Source organism: Colius striatus, chromosome Z, assembly GCF_028858725.1.
Source record: "Colius striatus isolate bColStr4 chromosome Z, bColStr4.1.hap1, whole genome shotgun sequence".
In the NCBI taxonomy this organism is placed as follows: domain Eukaryota; kingdom Metazoa; phylum Chordata; class Aves; order Coliiformes; family Coliidae; genus Colius; species Colius striatus.
Window position 1 is genome coordinate 28,396,698 of NC_084790.1, and position 13,907 is coordinate 28,410,604.

Consider the following 13,907-nt stretch of genomic DNA (forward strand, 5'->3'; position numbering starts at 1 on the left):
AAGTCAGAAAGGAATGGATTGCATTATTAAAATAAATCAAAGATAAATTAGGCATTTGTTACTCTAGATTTTTTTAATACAGAAACATTGTAAATGTTTACATTATGAATTATAATTGTTTCAATATTTCCATTATCATTCAAATAAAAATAAAGGCTGCTGTTCTATCATACTAATAAAAGCCTTGACCATTATCACAGCTATTAGGATACCAAGTGCATGACTGCTTCTTCTAGAACATGAACATATTTGCTTAAAGTCTTGCTCCCCAGCCTCAAGAAAAGCTTAATTCCTAGAGTTACTACATTGCAGGTCAGTACTGTTACTATGTCTGAAATAACACTTCTAAAAAAAAATAGGCACTGAAATAGCCTAATCTCCAACCTTCTAAATTCCAATGCCATGAAATAGGTGTTAACACGGTAAAATTTATTTCCCATTACATCCTTCAGATTATATCAAATACACTCAAGAAAATTCCATTAATGTTAACTACACAGCACAGCTTCCTACAATGCATGTTTAGTATCTAAGTAGTTTGTATATTAAAAAACAGTACATACAATCTGGAAAAAAAAAATCTTATTTCTTAACAAAAAATGCACATACATGTGAGAAGGACCATTTCAATACATGGTCCTCTTACAACAGCATATACTACTGCTTCTTAACAGACTGTGTAAGTTTCATCTTCAGGTCTATGCTGAAAGGAATAACTAAACCTTGCCCTTCTCCTCCTTCCAAACAAAAGCACTGAAAAATAGGTTCAGCTACATACTTACCTCAATTTTAACTTGCTCTGCAGCACACTTCTTTTATTTCTCCTAATGACAATACGTAACTACTCAAGACTTTTGTTATAGTCTCTTCCAAATCCAAGTACAATTGGCACAAAGGACATTCCTCACAAACTCCACAAGCTTGGCAAATCAATAATTCCTGAGAACAGAGATCAGCTGAAAGGTAAGACATTGTAAGCAATGACTTACTTGTTACACTCATAGCACAGTAATAGCTACCTATAACAAACAGGAGAATGATCATTGGAATGACTAAATTATAGAGAACAAACTCCAACTCTACTTCAACAAAGGCGACCACAAATTTATTACAAACACTAGTTAAGAAAAACTATTAATTACAAAAACCCCATATGAGGAACACTGTTTGCAACAAGAAAAATCTGTGCACGCTACATATCTTATATCTTTGTTTTTATTAACAGTTCTCAATTTCTAGGAGAAAACAACATCAAAGCTACATTACATAAAACTCCAAAGCTGGACAAACTCTTGTAATAATTCTGATGTAGAAACACTTAGTCACTATCACTCTGAAGATTACTCTCCTTCTCCAAGGGTAAAAAGCACTAACAGGGATCGAGATCTGTTCTACTGTATATACCTGAATATGAAGATGTTGTCAGGACTTTTGTCTCCCAAAAAATCTTGCAGAGACAATCTGATGGTTAATTGTCACTAAAGATATAGGGATACACTTCATATTACAGTCCTTTTGATTTTTTGCTACCATGTTTAAATCTCATTTCTTGTTTGTATAACCAGAGCCTCAGTCTACATCACATTTTAATTCACACTAATTACTAATTACCTAATTTACACTAATACTTACCTTTCCATAGTCCCAAACATCAGTCAAGAAAAACAGTCCTGTATGACAAAAACACTAACAGCCCCAAAATCAAACAAATCACACAGTAGGAAACAAACCAAAATAAAGCGCAGGAATACACTTCACTGGACTCATCACATACAGTGACAATTGTTAAACTGCTATCCTGACATGCTTACCTGGGCATCAAAACAATTGTATTAGACAGAAGCCATCCCTTTACCTAAACAGAGAGTTTGCAATTGAAACACAAACTCCAGTAGAGTTTGTAACAAGCCAGATAGGGCCTCTCATTCATCAACTGAATTTCAATTTATAGTATGTAAAAAAAAGTGGAAATCTTACTCCAAAAAATATCAGCAAAACACAACCAAGTCATTAAGCTAATTGAATCATATATTGATCTTAAAGAAGAACAACAGATAAAGTAGGCATATTTGAGTAATGTAACTAAATTTTTGTCCAGAATGTGTGTTAAATTTTATTTTTTAACTCTATTATATAAGAAAAAATACTGCTTGGTTTTAAAAAGATTGTTAGCTGAAGCCCTTTCTTTAAATGGAAGAACAGCAGCAATGTCATATCTCCGTAGCAGGAGTTTCAGAGAGGACAAAAAACTCCTGAGAACTTTTTTCCATTAATAAAGAGAGAGCCAACTCACACAATTTATGCTTTCATGATTTCTCTGCACTCTTGTAGCACAACAATGAGAAGTCCTAGTTTCCTTCCAGTTCCCTCCACACACCAGTTACTACAAAAAGGTCAATATACTAACAACCAAATTCAGTTTTCTGAAACTCAGCACCTTTCAGAATCTATTTAAAGGACCCAAGATTCATATCATTAACTGCATAAATAAAAAAAGCTTTTTATTATATCCGATTTTCAGAAAAAATACTAATTTGATCTGCGCATGAAAAGCTTAGGTTTAACTGATATCTTACATGTTACCAGTGTTCTATTACTGGTTAAGAAAAAAAAGTTCCTATTTTCAAAAAAAAAATCAAAGCACTAAGAGAGGCATCATTACATTGCTTCACATGAGCCTAAATTCTTTGTATTTTCAACTAAAGTCTAATTGAGAAAAGTCTCTTCTTGTACTAGAGGTTAATATCAATTTGCAGCTAAAACTCACTCCTGAAGAATAACACTATGCTTATGAAAGGCACCTCAAAATGCTACTGACGCACAAACCTCAAAGTTTTAGTTTACCATTTACACATCAAACTACTTGTGTTCTAATAAAACGGCATACTTAATTTTATTTTTCACCTTCTGAAAATCCACATGGAAGTCATGGCAAAATGAATTCTCTCTGATCTCAAAATAGTCTGTGTTTTAAAAACTTCTCATTTCCACTAGTGATGACTAATATTAAAGCAATCATCTTCTAGCAAAGATACAAATGATGAAGAGTGTGGCCAGCAGGTCAAGGGAGGTTCTCCTCCCCCTCTACTCTGCCCTGCTGAGGCCTCATCTGGAGTCTTGTGTCCAGTTCTGGGCTCCCCAGCTCAACAGAGACAGTGAACTTCGGGAAAGAGTCCAGCACAGAGCCACTAACATCATCTGGGGACTGGAGCACCTTTGTTACAAGGAAAGGCTGCAGGAACTGAGGCTGTTTAGTCTAGAGAAGAGACTGCAGGGGGGTGGAGGGGGGGCGTGGGGATGTGGACCTTATTATTTATAAATATCTAAATGGTGGATGTCAGGAGGTTGGGGCATTACTTTTTTTCTATTGCATCTCATGACAGGACAAGGGGTAACACGAAGAGGCTGGAGCACATAAGGTTCTATGTAAACATAAGAAAAACTATTTTACTGTGAGGGTGAGGGAGCCCTGGCACAGGCTGCCCAGGGAAGATATGGAGTCTCATTCTCTGGAGGTCTTCAAAACCCACCTGGACACATTCCTGTGCAACTTGATCTAGGTGGACCTGATTCTGGAGGGGGATTGGATTAGATGATCTCTAAAGGTTCCTTCCAATCCTGCCATTCTATGATTCTAACATACTTATGGAACCCAATTAATCATTAGGAATCAATTCAAATTAGCATACACCATGACCAGCAACCAGTCTCAGATGTACTATCATAGTAACACATATTATTCCTTTTAACCTTTTTGCCAACTACCTACATCATCCATATCCTTCCCTGAAACATACTACCCCTGCTGATACTTAAAAGCAGCCTACTGCCAAGTAGCTTTATTGTTCAGCTACAACTAATCCAACAAAATGCAAAACTCCAACTAAAACTGAATGGTAATCACCTAACAACCCAAGCTCTGCAATGCCATAGCATCACTTGCCATTGAAATCACTACCACAGGTTACTTTACACAATTTTACCAAAGTCATATTTGTAGTCATAATTGAATTAGGATCAAAATCCCTACAGTGTGTGATGACAAACCATCACAAGCTGCATATATAAATCTGAAGGAGTTGAGGCTAAGAACAGACAGGAAAAGTGGTTTTGTTTTGCTGATATTGATAATAAATGGATGATTAAAACAATATGAACTTTAACAGTAAACAACTAGAAGATTAGTTTAATGATCAGTTACAACAACTGGATTCAAGTTCCCAGCTGAGTCCATATGTATTCATTTAGTAGAGTCATACTGCATTTTTACTTGATGGAAAGCTAAACTCATAAAATAAGCTTGATAGATTTTTTTCAATATTCATAATATTGATACTTTCATTAAAACATGAAAAGCTAGGGTATGTTTTATTAACTGAACTGGTTACTTACATAATTCAGTCTATTAAACTATCGCTTATTCCACCACTACCATACAAGCTGCTAAAAATCGTACTGTGAAAATACAGTAACGTGATACAAAGAAAAGAGAAAGATGCGTTGTAAAGACAATTCAGAATATATGAAGCACAACAGCATAAAGATTCTTGTGCTCTTTCAGATAGTATGAGAGAAAAATCACAAAATTAATGGATTTCAACTAGATAATGCTTCTAGAAAGCATTAAAAACAGCTTCTACATCATAGTCTGAAAGTGGAGACAAGATGCACACCATCCTAAACCAGTGCTACACTTTCACTTGCCACTCACGGTATTTTAAAAATACTTGCTACCATTAAATATTTCCAAAAATATATACATACAGAATACTTGTGTGAAAAATTCTGTTTGTTACTGAGTTGCTTGAAACAAACAAGAAAAATTAACTACTATAAACTAATTCAAACTAATGTACTTTTAGTCAAAGACAGAATTTTCAGAATCTAGTGGAAATAAAGTTTTCCAAATCTAAAATTTTCTTTCTTGATCATTATAGAATTAAGGAAGTGTTATTGTTAACTATGCTACTCAGTTTTTTTACAATCATAGAAGGATGTAACTCCTTCTACATAACTCTTAAGAAGGATATATCTAGAGATAAAAAAATGTTAGAAATAATCTCGAGGTCTTTATTTCTGTTTATATATGTTTACTTCTGTATATAGAAACTTGTGAAAGTACACACAAGGTACTGGAAATATAAAAAGGACCAAAAGCACTAATATAGACCAAAAGAGAGAATTGGAAACTTTTTGCACAAAGTGGACAGCACATTGTTGATGGCATTTGTTGTACATTCCCAAGAAACTGTAGTCGTGCCATTAGATACTTGACAAATATTTTGTGAAACAGATGCCTAGGTACCAAAAATTTATATACTTGAGCATGGATGTCATTGCATGGAAATAAGACACATGGTAAAATATGTTCTTAAGCTCAGTAGCTTTTCCCATAGCATTACTTAGAAAAAAATATTTCATCAACTATATCACCAATTGAAATTCCACAGTTTGGTTTGGTTTGGTTTTTTTCTTTATACCACTAAGTATAATTACCTTTCGCTAAACAACTTATAGTTTTTTTAAACATAAAGCATCCGAGGAAAGTAAGTACTTTTAAGTTTTTCTAACTGGATAGAACTATTCTATGAAGAGTCTTCACCATAACTAAAGGAAAAAAAAAAAAAAGGAATTCGAAGCTGAAGCTAATATCGACTATTTCTTGAGTGCTTAGGATTGGATGAAGCCACCAGGCACACAATTTTTTTCAAGCCCAGTTAAAAAAATATAAAATTACAGTACCAGAATGGGAAAAAAAAAATCAGTGTCCCTGCATTTCAAATAGTGACCTAATCTTACTTAGGTCTGGCTTTAGCCTTAACTTACTAAAAATGTTAGCATTACTCTTGAAGCGAGGCTTTCAAACCTGTGCTTCTCCACTGGTACAAAAAAAAAACCCCTCTCATTCAATCAGTAGCTGGCAGAAGCAAATTTGTCAAGACAGTTTCTGCAGGACCTGATTTTATTTTTCATAAAGCTAAAAGCTTCTACAACAGCTTTACCAAAAGGCTCATTTTCCTAGTTCTACTGGTCACTACCATCATACTGTTTATAGTTATTAGGAGGACAGAGCAATAGCAAACAAGTTGTATAGTTTAGTATATTTGCATATTCCTTTCTCCATTAGTCTGCAGTTATGCAATGAAGCTGACACTTACAGAAACTGGACTTGTTTTACTTTATATTAAACCACTTGTGGAGCTATGAATGGCCACCAAGGCAAGAATGACTTCAGAAACTGAACCTGTCGTAACAGACGCCTGTACAGATCCACCCCTCACTACAAGTGATAAGAGAGGACACATAACAGAAGGAATAAGCCCCATTAATGCTGAATTTTAAAATTAAAACCTCCTCTAACAGTTTGGAAAAGGGTTTTGCAGGTCATGGATTTTAAATATATTTTCATTGAAGATAGCAGTTGAGCTCTTCCTAAGACCTTGTCACTGGGCCTTCACAAAGCTGCAAGCAGTGTTGCAGTTATCGACTACCTGAATACTTCCAGGCAAATTTTGAAGTGCAAAACCACTAAATGAAATCACACCATACTACAAGAAAAACAAAACAAAACCAAACCAAAAAAAAACCCAACCACCCAAAAAAATCAAACCAAGACGAAAACAAACCCCAAACTAAACCAAAACACTACCGGGTTGGAGTAGCACCCGCTACGAGGCTCCTCCCGCATCGGGGGGGGCAGCACCTACGGGCCCGTCGGGCTGTGGGTGCATGGGCGGGCGCCAGCAGGGAGAGGTGCACGCAGACCTGGGTCAGACGGATGCCTAGTTCGAAAACTCCCGAGGCTGCGGCTGGCGGGGGCTACCCGAGAACAGAAGGTGCGGGCGACGAGCCCGGCGAAGCGGGTAGGGTCCTCCGGGCCACCGCTCCGGCCGACGGGTACTCACCTGCCTGCCCTCCTCTGCCCGCCCGGCAGCGCCGCCACGACTCCTGCGACGCTTCCCACCGCTGCCGCCACTGGCGCAGGCCCGCGGAGCCAAGCGGTGTGCCTCCTCCCCGGGCCGGCGTGAAGGGGCTGCCGGCGTGCGCGCATACGGGGACGCGCGCTCTACCTCCTCAACGGCGAGGGCCAGTCCCTGCCCCGGCTTCCCAACTCCTCATCCTCGCGGCGGACTACAGGGCCTCCTCCCCAGTTCTTGCGCGGGCCCAGCTCCTACCTGGCAGCAGCCGCCTCCCTCAAGCGCACTTCAGCCGCGACGCCGGGGCCTTCTCCCCGCCAGCTCGGCTCCCTAACCGCCCCCCTCAGTCGCTTCCCCCGACTGATCTCCCCGCCGCCATCTTGCCCGAGGGGAGAGGGAAAGCGCGCAGGCGCAGCCGAGGAAATCCCGCCCGCAGCGGCGCCGGCGCGCGTGCGCGTCCGTGCCCTTTGCCTGCGGTGCGCACCTGCTGCGGGACTCGGGCGCGGCAGCAGAGGCGGGGGCGGGACGGGACGGGACGGGACAAGACAAGACAAGACGGGACAAGACGGGACAGGACGATACCGACCGGTACCAGCCGCCCACCCACCGCTTCTGGTGCCGCGGCTGAAGCGCCGAGGTCCTTCCTTCGGACGGAGGCCTAAAGCTGGGATGGGTTGCTTTGCCAAGGGCAGAGTCGCTAAGCGGAGAGAGCCAGGGGCAGCATTTGCGTGGTTGCGGGAGAATACAGGTCCTTCCTGAGAGATGAGCCGGCGGAGGAGAGACAGGCGGAATCACCGTTCGCCCTGGCAGAAAGCTCTGTGAGCCCATGTGCAGCACAGTATGGAAGCTGAAGAGGGGCAGGGGATGTATGTGTTTTTTCTATATGTTTATTGATACTCTCACCCCAGCAGTGAATCAGGCAGTTTTCCTTCAAGGAAGATACACACTTTCCTGTCAGTCCGTGTTTCTTCATACAGTCAGTGAGAAATAGTTCAGCCTTATGGTGAGAGGTTTGAGTCTCTGATCTCTCCTGGTGGGTCCTGACACACCCTGGGCTGGCAGAGGTGCTCTGGTGACCAGCTCCCCACTATGAGGGTGGGTTGTACACGACAACTGGTAGCTCTGTATTTCCGTGGCTGAGGTCCTGAGTTATCTGACTTTCTTCATGTCAAGTGATAGGCTTATACACTGTGTATTTTACTTCCCCTTTTGGGCTTGTGTTTCCTACAAAATTACTTTAAGCTGATAGAGTTTCTCTTGCCTCCCCAGCATGAAGCAGGTGTGGGGTTGTGAATCTCAGGGCAGCCCCATCCACAGTCTACTGCAGACAACGCTTTGAGCTTCCTTCTGCTGTCTTTGCCTTTCTTGACACCTCACCCCACTCCACCCCCTTTTTAGATTTTTTGTCTTAGTTGGTCTCACAAGTTTCATAATTACTTTCTTCCTTTTGATGTATGTGAAGACATTTTTACTACTAGTTTGAGCATCCTTTGTAAGATGCTCTTCAAATTCTTTTTTCATTCTCTTAATTTCCTGCTTAGATTTGTGTTTTGTAGCTTTCTGTTCTCATTAGGCATAGACGAGTTCTGCCCCCTCATTTGCATCAAAGGAATTGCCTTGCCGAGCCCTCTTTCACTCTTCTTAGAAAGAGGTCATACTGGAATCTGTCACAAGCTACTGCCAAACAGCAAGTGTTTGTCAAGTGTTAAGCAGATATTTAAGAAAACTGGCACACACTGATAAGCAGCTGAATCTGTGCATTTTATGTCTTGATATTGTTTGTACTGCTTATTTCAGTAATGTTTTTTTCCTGGGATTTGAATATGATTTTTAGTTGCAATTTCTATCACTTCTGATTATCCCATGTTCCATTGCAATGGGCCCTAAAGTTGTATCCTACAGTGATGATGAATAGCTATGTACAAGCTGATATGAGTTTGACCAATATAATGAAAACAGGTGTGGTGACCTAATAGTACCTGTTCCAAGTGGTATATTTTATATAAATAGATGATGTGTACCGCTGATTATGGCTATTACCAAGACAATGGTTCTTTGTAATATTTTTGTAAATTCAGTCACCTTTAGTTTCCCTGGCATATTGCCTGAAAGCTAAATGATGATGATGATGATAATAATAATATTCTAAGGAGTTTGAAGTAAAGAATATCTGGCTGTGTGACAGTCTAAATAAAACCAATTCTGAATGTCTCTGTGGTACCTTCCTTTTTATAAGAGTAACCTTCCTTTTTATAAGAAGAGAGAAGCCCTTAAAATTTCTTGAATCTGTTTTATTACTCTGTCTTTGAACAAATTTCCTCCTTACTAACCTAGTGGCTAGTCTGTAAAGAATTAACTGCCTCAGTGGACACAGGAAAGCCTATGGTTGTCATCTACCCCCACAACATTCTTACCTTTAGATTGAAAGTACTTGAATTTAACAGATGGACTGTTTGATGCAGTAAGGATTGGCTGGATGGCCACATTCAAAGAGTTATATTCAATAGCTCAGTGTCCAAGTGGAAACCAGTAACGTGGGTTATCCCTCAAGAGACTGTAGTGGGACTAATCACAGAATCTTAAGGATTGGAAGGGACCTCAAAGATCATCTAGTCCAACACCCCTGCCAGAGCAGGACCACCTGCAGCAGGTCACCCAGGAACTCATCCAGGTGGATTTTGAATGTCTTCAGAGAAGGAGACTCCACAACCCATCCAGGCAGCCTGTTCCAGTGCTCCATCACCCACACAGTGAAGAAATTTGTCCTTGTATTTATTTGGAACCTCTTATGTTCCAGCTTGGATGTGTTGCCCCTTGTCCTGTCACTGGCTATCATTGAGAACAGCCTGGCTCCATTCTCCTGATACCCCCACCTTTTATGTATTTGTAAACATTAATGACCCCTCAGTCTCTTCTTCTCCAAGCTGAAAAGCCCCAACTCCCTCACCCTTCATTATAAGGGAGATGCTCCACTCCATCGTCTTTGTGGCTCTGCACTGAACTCTCTCCAGCAGCTCCCTGTCCTTCTTGAACTGAGTGGCCCAGAACTGGACACAATATTCCAGATGTGGTCTCACAAGGGCAGAGTAAAGGCGGAGGAGAACCTCTATTGACCTACTTCCCACCCTTCTTCTAATATACCCCAGGATGCCATCAACCACGAGGGCACATTGCTAGCTCATGCTAATCCTGCTGTACACCAGGACCCCCAGGTACCTTTCCCCTGCACTACTTTCTAACAGTTCACTCCCCAATCTGTAAATGAGGTTATTTCCCAGATGCAAAACTCTACACTTGCCCTTGTTGAATTTCATTAGATTTCTCCCTGTCCAACCCTCCAACCTGTCCAGGTCTGGTTGAATGGCAGCACAGCGTTCTGGTGTGTCAGCTATTCTCCCCAGTTTAGTATCATCAACAGACTTACTGACAGTGCCCTCTGTTCCCTCATTAAGGTCATTAATGAATTATTGAACAGTACTGGTCCCAGCACTGACTCCCGAGGAACTCCACTAGATACAGGCCTCCAACTAGGGTCTGCCCCATTGATCACAACTCTCTGAATTCTTCCCTTCAACCAGTTCACAATCCACCACACTGCCTGTTCATCCAGCCCACACTTTCTCAGTTTTGCTGCACGGGTGCTGTGGGAGATGGTATGAAATGCTCTTCTGAAATCCAGGTAAACCACATCCACTGCACTACCACCATCTATCCACCTGGTTACATCTTCATCAAAGACTATCAGGTTGGTCAAACATGACTTCCCTTTGGTTAAACCACGTTGCTGCTCCTAATGACCTTCTTGTCCTTTAAATGCCTGGAGACAACACCCAGGATAAGTTGTTCCATCGCCTTTCCAGGGATGGAGGTGAGACTGACTGGTCTGTAGTTACCCAGCTCCTCGTTCTTGCCCTTTTTGAAGGCTGGAGTGACATTTGCTTTCCTCCAGTCTTTAAGCACCACTCCTGTTCTCCACGACTTACTGAAGATGATGGAGAATGGTTTAGCAATGACTTTTCCAGCTCACTCAGCACTTGTGAGTGCATCCCATTGATGCCCATGGATTTATGTACATTCAGATTCCTCAACTGGTCCTTAACCCAGTCCTTATCAAACCCCTCCTTTCACCTGACTTCCTCTGGAGTGTAGGATTCCTGAGGACAGGCTCCAGCAGTATAGACAAAGGCAAACAATACTATCTTCATCAATGACATAGACTGTGGGATTGGATGCACTCTTTTCAAGTTTGCAGGTGATACTAAGCTGAGTGGTACAGTTCATACTCTAGACATGCCATCCAGAGGGACCTGGACCAGGATGAGGAGTGGGCCCATGCCAATCTCATTAAGTTCAGCAAGACCAAATGCAAGGTTGTGCACCTGGGTTAGGACAATCACTACTATCAATACAGGCTAGGGATTGAGTGGATTGAGAACAGAGAATAAGGACTTGGGAGTGCTGGTGAATGAAATATTGGACATCAGCTAGCAACGTGAACCTGCAGTCTACAAAGCCAGTCACATCCTGGGCTGCATAAAAAGAAGCGTGGCCAGCAGGTCAAGGGATGGAATTCTCCACTGCTTTGCTCTTGGGAGATCTCACTTGGAGTATCATATCCAGCTCTGGGGCCCCAACGTAAGAAGGACATGGACCAGCTGGAGTGAGTCCAGAGGAGGGCCATGAAAATGGTCAGATTAAGCCATGCCCAAAAGATTGTGTCAGTACTTGCATGATAAACCACACCTTGTGCAATAGAAGCCGAGTTTAGCAATTTCTTGAGAGAAAAATGAGATATATCTTTTGCTAGAGATAGACTACAGGTATTAGTATTACTGAATTCATCACTATGGGAAAAAATTCACAAAAGGTCACATCTCTGGCCACTTCCAAAATTCCTGGTATGTTACTGGAACTACTCTGGAGATGAGATATTTTAGCTCAACTATTTCTAGTATCCCACTCTTGTGTGTTTCATGTTTTTGTGAAAGATAAACTGCAACAATTTTTGTCATAATTCAGAAAGAAATATTTCTAAGTAGATGTTCAATTGGTTTCTTGGAAAACAAAGGTGTTCTGACATGCCAATTAGGTCTAGACCATGAAGTGGAGGCAGTATTTCAACATTCACAGGTGTTACTACAATGCAAATTTTTTTGAGGCGCTACTTAGTCACAAGTAATGCTGATCAACTCGTAAATTCAAGCAGCCTCACAGCTGACAAGCCTTCACGCGGAATGAAAAGTCACAAGTGAAAATCAATTCTGAAATGGATTAAAACTGTAGTGGGACACTGCAGAGTATTGGAGAGAGACGTTATGTTTCTTATGCATCGGAACACTGTCATTTGCAATCGTTTCTGAGGCAGTGTGTAAGACTTCACAGAGTGGTAGAGCTATTAAACACATTGTACAGATTATCTAAAAAAAAATCATTGTTTGTAAAGATAAATAGTTAAATGTTAAGAAAACTAAAGGTTGCCTGTGCAATCTTCATTAATTTCATTTGCACATGTATTCTGTGAAGCAATGCTTGTCCATAAGATTATGGTATCATCCACAGGAATCAAGAACCTGTTGGTGAACCACATCTACTAAAAATATAAGAGTCTGGTGTGGCTTAGTTATACTCTGTGGGAAGAATACATTGTTCTGTCTGTTCTGAATGTAGATACTGCAAGTTTTTTTTGAAATCTCTTAGTGCATGTGTTCAGAGAGGTAGTAGAGTTCCTTTCTACGAATCTTGTCTTATATGAAATGTCCTCTCAACTGTCTTTTCTCCCCAGAGTGAACTATCAGTTCAAATATGGAAAGTGTACCAAGTCGTTTACACCCATCTGTGTACCTGTTCAAGTTTTACTCAATATATTTTGAGACAGAGGCACTGCATCTGGGCCTGACTTTCCCAAATACAGAGGTATACAGTGATATTGTTTCGAAATTGAAGTAGATTGTATCAGCAGGACCTAATGCACATGGTTATTGATTCATAAAGAATGCCATTGGATTCATGTATAAAGAGAAGTCATACAATATCCATTCCAATTTTTCCCTGATTGAAATAATTTACCCACACTTCCACTAGTTTTATTCTTTTTGATGGCTTCCACCAACTTGCCTAGTGCAGAAGTCAGTCTTACCACTCTGTAATTCCTCTTCTGCATCTCCTTCAAAAATCTTGTAAATGTCAGTCTCATACTAACCAATTTTTTGGTCCTCTGATGCTTTCACTCAGTGAAAAGAGTCTGTTTAATCAGTCACTTTGCAATGTCCTTCAATTTCTGTAGAGCCCTTGGGTGAAGGTCATTGTATTGTGGTGATCTGATAATGTTCCATTTATTTTTCCTAATGTGGTCTACTAACTCTTTGATTTAAGGCAGGTTCCTGTACACATTTCCTGTATGGAAAGGTTTGCATTCCCGTCCTTCTTGTCCTCTTTTGTAATTCAAAAAGTTTGTTCGTCACACACAAGTTCAACATATGTTAATGTTTTTAATAAGTTAGGTTCAAATGAATCATGTAATGCATTGAAAAATAACTTTTCAATGAAGCAAAGATATGGTTAAAATGATGAAAACACTGATAATATTTAAAGGGCTTGGTTACCTCTCTGAAAGTATTCTTTACTTTTCATAGATACACTGAATTATGTTAAAAATAAATAACTTTATAGGTAATTGTGGTAGTTAAACCCTGGCTGGGTGCCAGGGGCCCACCAAAGCCCTTCTGTCATTCCCCTTCCTAAACTGAACACACGAGAAATATAACAAAAGGCTCAAGAGTTGAGGTAAGGACAGGGAGATCACTCAGCAATTACCTTCACGAGCGAAACAGACACACCTTCAGGAAAATTGGTTTGATTTGTTGGCAATCAATCAAAATGGATTACGGAAATGAGAAATAAAAACTGAATCTTAAAACAATTCCCCCCGCTCCTCCCTTGTTCTTGGGTCCCTACTTCCTCCCCCCATGCGGTGCAGCAGATGGGGGTTAC

The 13,907-nt window shown here is 40.6% G+C and overlaps 1 protein-coding gene across 14 annotated transcripts in view; it reads right to left on the reverse strand.

Annotated features, from left to right (window-relative positions):
- Nucleotides 1-7,296, reverse strand: part of APC (APC regulator of WNT signaling pathway) — a 101,034-nt gene extending 93,738 nt beyond the window's left edge. For 9 of the 14 annotated variants that reach the window (XR_009820799.1, XM_062017256.1, XM_062017251.1 and 6 more), the window contains exons 1-2: nt 6,906-7,296; nt 783-956 (exon numbers count right to left, since the gene is read on the reverse strand). The gene's annotated coding sequence lies outside the window, so the exon portion shown is untranslated. The remainder of the gene's footprint in view (nt 1-782; nt 957-6,905) is intronic. The other 5 variants (XM_062017246.1, XM_062017247.1, XM_062017243.1 and 2 more) reach the window with 5 other exon arrangements.
- Between the last annotated feature and the right edge of the window lie 6,611 nt (nt 7,297-13,907).